The following is a 12,124-nucleotide window of genomic DNA, read 5'->3' on the forward strand; positions in this document are numbered from 1 at the left end:
ATAAACCAATATTTATAATTATCACTTTTATTAAACAAAACAGATTGGTCTTATTTATTTAAAAAATCATATAAATCACATCAACAGATGTTCAATGAGGACAATCAGATACTGAGACGTTTGTTGTGTCTGGAGAAATCATATCATTGCCATAAAGTCACGCCCCATTTCTAAATTATAAATTCATTTGGGGAAAGTCAAAGATGCTCTACTGACATGAAATTAACAGTCTAAGCCTTTTATAATTTCTTTTAAGACATTAGATACTCCAAATTCTTCATCCATGCCTTGTAGTCTCAAAGTGTACTTTAAAATGCAATAAACTTCTTTGAGGCTGTCCTGAAGTTCCAAAATTGCCAGAGATTACAGACCAATCATTAAGTCTCTGGGATTCCAGCAATTATGGTGGTAGGGAACAGTACCACTCTTCTACCCTTCCATGCACACACCTATCTGCCCACCTACTCATCCCCCAGTTCTTGTACCCACCCACCAGGCATCCACCTACCTAAACAAACACACCCAACATTTATTGTATCCTGTGATATATGATGGAGAGAGTAAGATTGTCCTAGTCTCTAGGGGTTCAGGCTTTTGAGCAGGGAAGAAAGCCCAGAAAGATTAGTAGATTAAAGACCAGACTAAGAAGAAGAAAAAAAAAGAAAATTGAAACCACAGTAGAGAAAAACAGAAAGTGCAGAAGAGCTTATATACATCCTGTAAGACAATGTATTTAGTCTTATGCATGCTATATTTCCATTACTCATCTCTTGTATAGGAGGTTTCTATTGAACATAATATAAACTGATGTGTGAAAAAAAGGATAGGATCACTTTAGAAGAACTGTTAAATTCTTTTAGAGGTAAATAAATAAGTAAATACAGTTGAAATGGATAGAAATTCACTTAAAATATATTTTCTAACTTTTACATTTTAATATTCACAAGGCTACTTTCCACTGGAGAGGAAACCACGATGAACTATGCGTGAAAAATTATAGGATTATATGGTTGAAACTGTATCCCATTTATTCCAAGTTCAAACAAGAAATACAGATCATTTAAAGTGGATGTTCAACTCATTGACCAAATATCAGCTTTAGTCCTCTTTGTATTTATTCTCCTGTGATTCACAGAAGAGCTTTGACAAAACTTAAAATTTTATTTTTCAATATTTCTTATCTTTAAATTTCATCATGCATTAAAATCTTATTTAGACTTGTCTGGCACCAAAGGTACATTTTTCCTGGCTAATGGCATTATGCAGATGCTAATCATGTTTTAAAAGTGGCCGAGGGCATATCAGTAATACACTTTGTCTCTCTCTTAATGAAAGAAAGTTCATACTTAAAGAGATGAAAGACAGCTAAAGTTCTAGTTAGATGAGAAAACCAAATACCAGGTCTATGAACATAACAGTGACAATAAGATCTTGACAATAGAGCTATAATTTTCAGAGTACTTATAATTTTTGTCAGCGATTCATATTTTTTTTAGTTTTATAATGAAAAAAATTGAAGCTAAAAGCTTGGATTCTATGTCTGTTGTTCCCACAAAGTATGAACAAGATACAAGAAACAGTATTTGAATAAGAATGATCACAGCAGAGCTGGTGACTGTATCGGCAACGTTTTTTTTAAATCCTCAGAGCCAAACAGTTTACCAGCACATCCAACAAAGTTTCAGTGTTATAATGATGTTCAGTAACTCTGTAGACTACCTGTAAAGAACACAACAAACCTTCTAAAAGCTCATGGATGCCACCGATACAATAAAAAGTGGGAAGATCTTGTTTAAATCATGCAGGGAAATTGCTCAGTTTTACAAAATGCAGTGGAATGTGATTGTCAACTAGTGCTTGGCTCCCAGCATGTAAAGGGCTAATAGTAAGGATCTGTGTTTGTTTTTACTCTGTAACTCCTATTGTCTGAGCCAGATTCTCCTTAGGACCTTATTTTATTCCGATTACTGCAACATTACTGCCAGAAAATGTAGAGGAGACTTGGTCACTCCTTTATTGAAGTCAGCCAAGATAATACTCTGTTGGAGAAGTAACAGTCCCCTCAAAGTCTTAGAAGCCAAGGGAAAAACTGAGACACATACAAGACAGAAGTATACAAACCAATTAACTTAGCCTCTCAGGAAAATCATCTTCACTCTCATCAAATTGTATATTTTCAATATAAATTGAAAATCTATTTATAGAATAGTCAGGTTAAATATTTTATTGCTAAAACAGAAATAGGTAGGGTCACAGAATGCAAAATCCTAGGAAACACATTTTTTTCCCAAGGCCATTTAATATGCTTTTGATACAGATTACTTTCTTGTCAATGGTTCTTTTGTCTTTCTTAAAACTACATCTGCACAACAACGAGGTCACCTTGAATTTCAAGTACAACATTGCCTGTAAATTTAATTTAACATCATATTATCCATAATTACCATAAACAGGAGGCAGGTGTGACCTTTATTGTCAAGCTAGAGGGCCTGAGGACAGGATGGGTTAATAGACTAAAGGATACAGGGTCTGAGTTGACTACAGGCTCCCTATGAGCCACAGTATGACCCGGCTATTAAAATACGACTGCAATCATATGCTTCTTTAAGAAGCAGTACTTCCAAATCGAGAGATATCAGCTCCATTCATTGTATACTACACTGTTCAACTCCCCTCTGATGAATGTATTTCAGCTCTGGATTCCATATTTTAACAGTTCACAGAATACAGAGCATCTACAGAGGGCAACCAAGAAAGCAACTAGTCTGAAATTTATGTCCCATGGACTCTGAATGATTTGCTTGGAGAAGAAAAGGTGAGTAAGAACTTAAGGTCTATGTATAAATATCCAAAGACTGTCTGGTAAAATCCCTTAACAGAAGATTTGCTGTACTTGGAAATTAAAGGAAGATTTTGTTCGTTTGTTTGTTTTTCTGGTTTTAAATGCAATTAGGGCCACCAAGAAAGAATGGGATTCTTCCCAATATAGTGTGCTTCATGTCATGTAAATGTTCTAAGTCAAACAATGGCCTAATTATTTGTTAGTTGCATTGTTAAAGGGACATCTAAATTGGAAAGGCAGTTCAATTAGTACACATGGAATGACCCTTTTAAACCTAAGATTATGTGATTAAAGGTCATATAGTTTGGCAGAGAAAGAGCCAAAATCAAAACTCAGATCTATGCAAATTAGTTCCAACACTTTCGTTAATATCTGGACTCCTGGAATACCCAATCAACAGGTCTCTACTCTGATCTCTCTATGTTGACCCATTTACAGAGTGCCCAGGGCTCTCTTTCTAATAGAGTTGATGCTACTCACTTCCTTAAAAATGTTTGATAATTCTCAAGCACTCAGAGGACAAAGCCCTACCTAAAGTGACAAATTCTGGCCCCCAGGCCTGGTCTACATGGTCTCCTGCCATGCTTTTCTTCCTTCCCAAGTGTCCCCACTGCTACCGTGGGTGGCCCACTGAGCTAGAGCTATGACTCCAGGCAGTCCTCCCTGCTTCAGAAAGGCAGCTTTGCTTTTCTCTCTTTCCATGTGGAATTCTGAATGGTCTCCTTTTAAAAAAGATTTTTCTTTGGAAAACCACTGCTCCAGATACACAAAAGCATGATGGTATGTCTACTAGCACTACTTATAGTACTTGCCTTCCTGTCTTTAGACACCCATCCTCATCTTCCCCATTCCCTCCTGGCAAATGCCTGTTCGTCTCTCAGGACTCTAAAACAAATGCAACCTTCTCTATGAAGGCTTCTTCAATTCCCAAAGGTAAATTATTTGCCATCTCTCTGCTCCCATTCTATATATATCTCTCTTCTAGTACTTTATACCTGTTAAAATATTGGGTTGACCAAAAAATTCATTCGGTTTTTCATAACATGGAAAAACCCGAACAAATTTTTGGCCAACCCAATATTAGACAAACCTGTCTTTCTCATATACAATTAGCTCCCCAGGGCCAGGTACATGTAAAATTAGCACAGTTAAAACTCAATAAAGGTTTGCGTGAATGGTGGTCACTGATTTTAAACTTGTAATCTATGAAATTCTAGGTCTGTTCAATATTGAAGACAATTCTGTAATAGTAACCATAGTAATATTGTCCCTATATTTTTGAGCAACATTTTTCATAAACCTTGAATTAGAAATATGAGCTATTGATCCTGCAGCCTGTGGAACAAAAACCAGATACACAGAAAGACAGACAAGATGAAATGGCAGAGGGCTATGTAGCAGATGAAGGAACAAGATAAAACCCCAGAAAAACAACTAAATGAAGTGGAGATAGGCAACCTTCCAGAAAAATAATTCAGAATAATGATAGTGAAGATGATCCAGGACCTCCTTAACATGGTAAAGGAAATAGCCACCCAAGTCAAGGAAGCGCAGTGAGTCCCATACAGGATAAACCCAAGGAGAAACACGCCGAGACAAACAGTAATCAAACTGGCAAAAATTAAAGACAAAGAAAAATTATTGAAAGCAGCAAGGGAAAAACGACAAATAACATACAAGGGAACTCCCATAAGGTTAATAGCTGATTTCTCAGCAGGAACTCTACAAGCCAGAAGGGAGTGGCATGATATACTTAAAGTGATGAAAGGGAAGAACCTACACCCAAGATTACTCTACCCGGCAAGGATCTCATTCAGATTCGATGGAGCAATCAAAAGCTTTACAGACAAGCAAAAGCTAAGAGAATTCAGCACCACCAAACCAGCTCTACAACAAATGCTAAAGGAACTTCTCTAAGTGGGAAACACAAGAGAAGAAAAGGACCTACAAAGACAAACCCAAAACAATCAAGAAAATGGTAATAGGAACATACATACAGATAATTACCTTAAACGTGAATGGATTAAATGCTCCAACCAAAAGACACAGGCTTGCTGAATGGATACAAAAACAAGACCCATATATATGCTGTCTACAAGAGACACAATTCAGACCTAGGGACACATACAGACTGAAAGTGAGGGGATGGAAAAAGATATTCCATGCAAATGGAAATCAAAAGAAAGCTGGAGTAGCTATACTCATATCAGATAAAATAGACTTTAAAATAAAGAATGTTACGAGAGACAAGGAAGGACACTACATAATGATCAAGGGATCAATCCAAGAAGAAGATATAACAATTATAAATTTATATGCACCCAACATAGGAGCACCTCAATACATAAAGCAACTGCTAACAGCTATAAAAGAGGAAATCGACAGTAACACAATAGTAGTGGGGGACTTTAACATGTCACTTACACCAATGGACAGATCATCCAAACAGAAAATTAATAAGGAAACACAAGCTTTAAATGACACAATAGACCAGATAGATTTAATTGATATTTAAAGGATATTCCATCCAAAAACAGCAGATTACACTTTCTTCTCAAGTGCTCATGGGACATTCTCCAGGATAGATCACATCTTGGGTCACAAATCAAACCGCAGTAAATTTAAGAAAATTGAAATCATATCAAGCATCTTTTCTGATCACAACGCTATGAGATTAGAAATGAATTACAGGGAAAAAAACGTAAAAAACACAAACACATGGAGGCTAAACAATACGTTACTAAATATCCAAGAGATCACTGAAGAAATCAAAGAGGAAATCAAAAAATACCTAGAGACAAATGACAATGAAAACACGATGATCCAAAACCTATGGGATGCAGCAAAAGCAGTTCTAAGACAGAAGTTTATAACTATACAAGCCTACCTCAAGAAACAAGAAAAATCTCAAATAAACAATCTAACCTTACACCTAAAGGAACTAGAGAAAGAAGAACAAACAAAACCCAAAGTTAGTAGAAGGAAAGAAATCATAAAGATCAGAGAAGAAATAAATGAAATAGAAACAAAGAAAACAATAGCAAACAACAATAAAACTAAAACTTGGTTCTTTGAGAAGATAAACAAAATTGATAAACCTTTAGCCAGACTCATCAAGAAAAAGAGGGAGAGGTCTCAAATCAATAAAATTAGAAATGAAAAAGGAGAAGTTACAACAGACACTGCAGAAATACAAAGCATCCTAAGAGACTACTACAAGCAACTCTATGCCAATAAAATGGACAACCTGGAAGAAATGGACAAATTCTTAGAAAGGTATAACCTTCCAACACTGAACCAGGAAGAAATAGAAAATATGAACAGACCAGTCACAAGTAATGAAATTGAAACTGTGATTAAAAATCTTCCAACAAACAAAAGTCCAGACCCAGATGGCTTCACAGGTGAATTCTATCAAACATTTAGAGAAGAGCTAACACCCATCCTTATCAAACTCTTCCAAAAAACTGCAAAGGAAGGAACACTCCCAAACTCATTCTATGAGGCCCCCATTACCCTGATACCAAAACCAGACAAAGATACTACAAAAAAAGAATATTACAGACCAATATCACTGATGAATATAGATGCAAAAATCCTCAACAAAGTACTAGCAAACAGAATCCAACAACACATTAGAAGGATCATACACCACGATCAAGTGGGATTTATCCCAGGGATGCAAGGAGTCTTCAATATATGCAAATCAATGTGATACACCATATTAACAAACTGAAGAATAAAAACCATATGATCATCTCAATACATGCAGAAAAAGCTTTTGACAAAATTCAACACCCATTTATGATAAAAACTCTCCAGGAAGTGGGCATAGAGGGAACCTACCTCAACATAATAAAGGCCATATATGACAAACCCACAGCAAATATCATTCTCAATGGTGAAAAACTGAAAGCACTTCCTCTAAGATCAGGAACAAGACAAGTATTTCCACTCTCACCACTATTATTCGACATAGTTTTGGAAGTCCTAGCCATGGCAATCAGAGAAGAAAAGGGAATAAAAGGAATACAAATTGGAAAAGAGGAAGTAAAACTGTCACTCTTTGCAGATGACATGATACTATACACAGAGAATCCTAAAGATGCCACCAGAAAAGTACTAGAGCTAATCAATGAATTTGGTAAAGTTACAGGATACAAAATTAATGCACAGAAATCTCTTGCATTCCTATACACTAATGATGGAAAATCTGAAAGAGAAATTATGGAAACACTCCCATTTACCATTGCAACAAAAAGAATAAAATACCTAGGAATAAACCTACCTAGGGAGACAAAAGACCTGTATGCAGAAAACTATAAGACACTGATGAAAGAAATTAAAGATGATATCAACAGATGGAGAGATATACCATGTTCTTGGATTGCAAGAATCAATATTGTGAAAATGACTACACTACCCAAAGCAATCTAAAGATTCAATGCAATCCCTATCAAATTACCAATGGTATTTTTTACAGAACTAGAACAAATCATCTTAAAATTTGTATGGAGACACAAAAGACCCCAAATAGTGAAAGCAGTCTAGAGGGAAAAAAAAGGAGCTGGAGGAATCAGACTCCCTGACTTCAGACTATACTACAAAGCTAGAGTAATCAAGACAATATGGTACTGGCACAAAAACAGAAACATAGATGAATGGAACGAGATAGAAAGCCCAGAGATAAACCCACGCACCTATGATCAACTAATCTATGACAAAGGAGGCAAAGATATACAATGGAGAAAAGACAGTCTCTTCAATAAGTGGTGCTGGGAAAACTGGACAGCTACATGTAAAAGAATGAAATTAGAACACTCCCTAACACCATACACAAAAATAAACTCAAAATTGATTAGAGACCTAAATGTAAGACCGGCCACTATAAAACTCTTAGAGGAAAACATAGGAAGAACACCCTTTGACATAAATCACAGCAAGATGTTTTTTGATCCACCTCCTAGAGTAATGGAAATAAAAACAAAAATAAACAAATGGGACCTAATGAAACTTCAAAGCTTTTGTACAGCAAAGGAAACCATAAACAAGATGAAAAGACAACCCTCAGAATGGGAGAAAATATTTGCAAATGAATCAACAGACAAAGGATTAATCTCCAAAATATATAAACAACTCATGCAGCTCAATATTAAAGAAACAAACAACCCAATCCAAAAATGGGCCGAAGACCTAAATAGACATTTCTCCAAAGAAGACATACAGATGGCCAAGAAGCACATGAAAAGCTGCTCAACATCACTAATTATTAGAGAAATGCAAATCAAAACTACAATGAGGTATCACCTCACACCAGTTAGAACGGGCATCATCAGAAAATCTACAAACAACAAATGCTGGAGAGGGTATGGAGAAAAGGGAACCCTCTTGCACTGTTGGTGGGAATGTAAATTGATACAGCCACTATGGAGAACAGTATGGAGGTTTCTTAAAAAACTAAAAATAGAAGTACCATATGATCCAGCAATCCCACTACTGGGCATATACCCAGAGAAAACCATAATTCAAAAAGACACATGCACCCCAATGTTCCTTGCAGCACTCTTTACAATAGCCAGGTCATGGAAGCAACCTAAATGCCCATCGACAGACGAATGGATAAAGAAGATGTGGTACATATACACAATGGAATATTACTCCGCCATAAAAAGGAATGAAGTTGAGTCATTTGTTGAGACGTGGATGGATCTAGATACTGTCATACAGAGTGAAGTAAGTCAGAAAGAGAAAAACAAATATCATATATTAACGCATATATGTGGAACCTAGAAAAATGGTACAGATGAACTGCTTTGCAGGGCAGAAGTTGAGACACAGATGTAGAGAACAAACATATGGACACCAAGGGGGGAAAACCGCAGTGGGGTGGGGATGGTGGTGTGCTGAAATGGGCGATTGGGATTGACATGTATACACTGATGTGTATAAAATTGATGACTAATAAGAACCTGCAGTATAAAAACAAACAAACAAAAAAAAACAACTAATACTAAACTTTCTTTGGGTTATTTGTATGGAAATATGTTAATATAAATGTTTCAGACATTACATGAAATTTCTGAAAATCTTACATGTTCTGTTATAATGTTATAAGTCATAATTCTAGTTATTACTTTAAAATGTATATCTCAGAAATAACTAAATTTCCTTGTCAATTGCATTATTATGAACTTTCATCAAATCTTTAACTGTGGTCATTTTTAAGTCTTTTGTCATTTACAGACAGTTCTGGGTGTACTCTGATGCTTTTGCAAATATGTTCCTATAAAAGGGTTTCATCTTCAAGGAATTCATGGAAAAGACTCTGACAAGTACAGGTTTCTGGTAACGGACTATACTGCTGAACTGAATGAATAAGCATTTTCAGAACTCTAATGGAAAACTGATGAATTCATCAAAGTGCTAACAAAAGATCAAGATGAAAAAAAAATTAATTACATGGGACTGAGTGAACTGATGAGGATGATTATAATTTTTGTGACTTTCTGTTTGAATAAAAAAAAAAAAATCCCACAAGGACTCAGAGGCAAAAAATGTACAAATCAATTTTCACTGCAAAGTAAAGGAGCTGTTACAGTGGAGGATTACTGGACTGAACGTCAATATTATGACATAGAATGAGTGTGTTTCGTGTTTGGTAATTGCAATCATTGTTGCTTTTGTTGTGGTCATCCATTTACAATGCTTGGTGTCAGTTTATTTATCTCTTGTAAAAATAAAATACAGTGTGTGTGTGTGAGGAAAAAAAAAAGAAATATGAGTTACTGATCAAGAAGCGAGTTAAAGGACAGAAATTTCCTTTAGGAAATGATCTCCATGGACAAGATGGTAAAAATCATGGAAATTAGGAGTTCGCCAATTAGATTGACCTTCCAAAAGTCTTTCTTCGGTTCTAGCAAGGAGATTTCTTTTTTTTTTTTAAATTAAGACTACATTTTCATCATGGAGAAAGGGAATACTTACCACCATGGGCTAGGTACTGTTAGACATATTGCGTATATTATTGCATTTAAAACGGCACTGCAAATAAGGTCTAACTATTATTTTTACTTTATAAACAGTGACTATGAAACCTGGAAAAATTAAAATCATTTAGTCTCTCAGTAACAGTAAATTCTATATTGTCATGCTCATTGCATCTTGACAGCTGGTTCACTCACTCATTCATTCATTCACTGATTTATTCATGAAATGTATTAAGCAAGTAATATGTGCCTTTGACATATAAAAGTTTCCTGCAAGTACATGATTTGGATAGGCTGCAAATCTGCAATTTCCTATCCAAGCTGCTTTGATTTTTTTAAAAATTAAATTATTTATTTATTTATTTTTGGCTGCATTGGGTCTTCGTTGTTGCGCGCGCAGCTTTTCTCTAGTTGCTGCGAGCGGGGGCTACTCTTCGTTGCGGTGCACGGGCTTCTCATTGCGGTGGCTTCTCTTGTTGCAGATCACGGGCTCTAGGCGTGCGGGCTTCAGTAGTTGTGGCGCACAGGCTTCAGTAATTGTGGCTCATGGGTTCTAGAGTGCAGGCTCAGTAGTGGTGGTGCACGGGCCCAGTTGCTCCGTGGCATGTGGGATCTTCCTGGATCCAGGGCTCCAACCCATGTCCCCTGCATTGGCAGCCAGATTCTAAACCACTGCGCCACTAGGTAAGTCCCAAGCTGCTTTGATTTTGAATTTAGAAACAGGTCATCTCAAATCAAGTTACATTTTGAATTCAAGAGAGGGAAAAGATGCAATTTTTAGAGAAAATTGTTATTTTTTAAATACTGATCTAGATCTTGTTAGTAATATCTTTAACATTACATTTGTTAATCTCCACAAATATTAGTTAATATCACATAATAAGACATTTGATAATTTCAAATTTCTATTCTTTTTAATTTCACATAATTTTATTTTAAACTACTTTTAACAAATTTAAGGCAATTTTGGATTTAAGATGTCCTTTTTGGTTTTGTTTGTTTTAAAATGCACCTCTCTGGCCAAAATTTTGGTAAGCCAAATTTCAGACTAAGAACACACTTTAGAAGTTTCCTCAATAATTCAGAATGATTGCAGTAAACCCAGTTATATCACTACATGTTAGCTCAAGGATTTGGCTATTCAGCAAGTTACATCATGTTCCTGGAAACGTAACTGCTGGGAACCAGTGAAAGCCTGGTTCACCATCGCTTGCCTGCACTGATTATGGCATTCCTATCCCCAACACCAGTAGTATAAAGTAGTTCCCTGGACATAGAACACGAAGCAGATCTTTAATAACTGGACACACCATGAGGTCTAACTATAGTTGCGTAACAAAGCCGATTGCTTGAAAATCTAGACTGGAAAAGCATTGGGGCCAGGAACTATTCCCTCTTCATAACCTTTATCTAAATTTGTTAAATCGAACTCCTAAATTCTCCTTAAGTTTCTAGTTCTGTATCCTATTCTATTCATTTAGTACAGGCATAAAATCAGGTACATCCTATCAGATACAGATTGTTTAAAGCAATATGCAAGGGCAATTTTATTATGTGTCAAATAGAGATCATTTACTTTAGGCTAAATAAGTCAAGAATCAAAGAGAAAAAAAAAAAAAAAGAAACGACCTTATCTTGGTTATTATTTCAGTTTCGGCTATTTAGTCTTTAGGTCACAGAAATAGGGTGGGAGCTGAGTGGAGCCTGCCAAGGCTGTATATTCAGAAACTCTTCTGCATCTGCCTCCCAGTCAACAATAAGCAATGAATTTTAGTCACTATTTCTCTGTGTAATTCCTCACTGGGATGAAAAGAGCTAACTCACTTGAAGGAAACGCTAAAAACAGAGTAAAAGAACAGTCACTTTTCTAGGCCCAAATAAGTTGTATAGTTCTTTCTCTCCTACTTGACTGGTATTTCCTGCATTACCTATGAGTGACTTCTCTCCCCATACAAGGGTACTTATTAGAGTAAGATTACATTTGTAATCAAAAGAACAGTATGAAATATCTAAACTTTCATATAGTTCACTGTTTCCATGGGGATTGAGAATAAAAGATTTATAAAGGAAAGAATGACTAAAACCCAATATTCTTTTTTTTTTCATACTATTGAAATTTTATTTATTTATTTATTTCATGAAATAGAATTTTGTAACTATTAGGTAGTAAGCTCCCTGAGGGATGAAAGGAAATAAAAGAAGTAGGTCTTACCCACAAGGAGCATACGATTAGATTAAAAATAGGATAAAAGGGGCTTCCCTGGTGGCACAGTGGTTGGGAGTCTGCCTGCCAATG

At 35.8% G+C, this 12,124-nt stretch overlaps 1 protein-coding gene across 5 annotated transcripts in view; it reads right to left on the bottom strand.

Annotated features, from left to right (window-relative positions):
• The window catches only part of ARL15 (ADP ribosylation factor like GTPase 15), a 494,867-nt gene that overhangs the window by 228,376 nt on the left and 254,367 nt on the right, over nt 1–12,124 (bottom strand). The window lies entirely within an intron of this gene.

Source organism: Balaenoptera ricei, chromosome 3 (genome assembly GCF_028023285.1).
Source record: "Balaenoptera ricei isolate mBalRic1 chromosome 3, mBalRic1.hap2, whole genome shotgun sequence".
Lineage (NCBI taxonomy): Eukaryota > Metazoa > Chordata > Mammalia > Artiodactyla > Balaenopteridae > Balaenoptera > Balaenoptera ricei.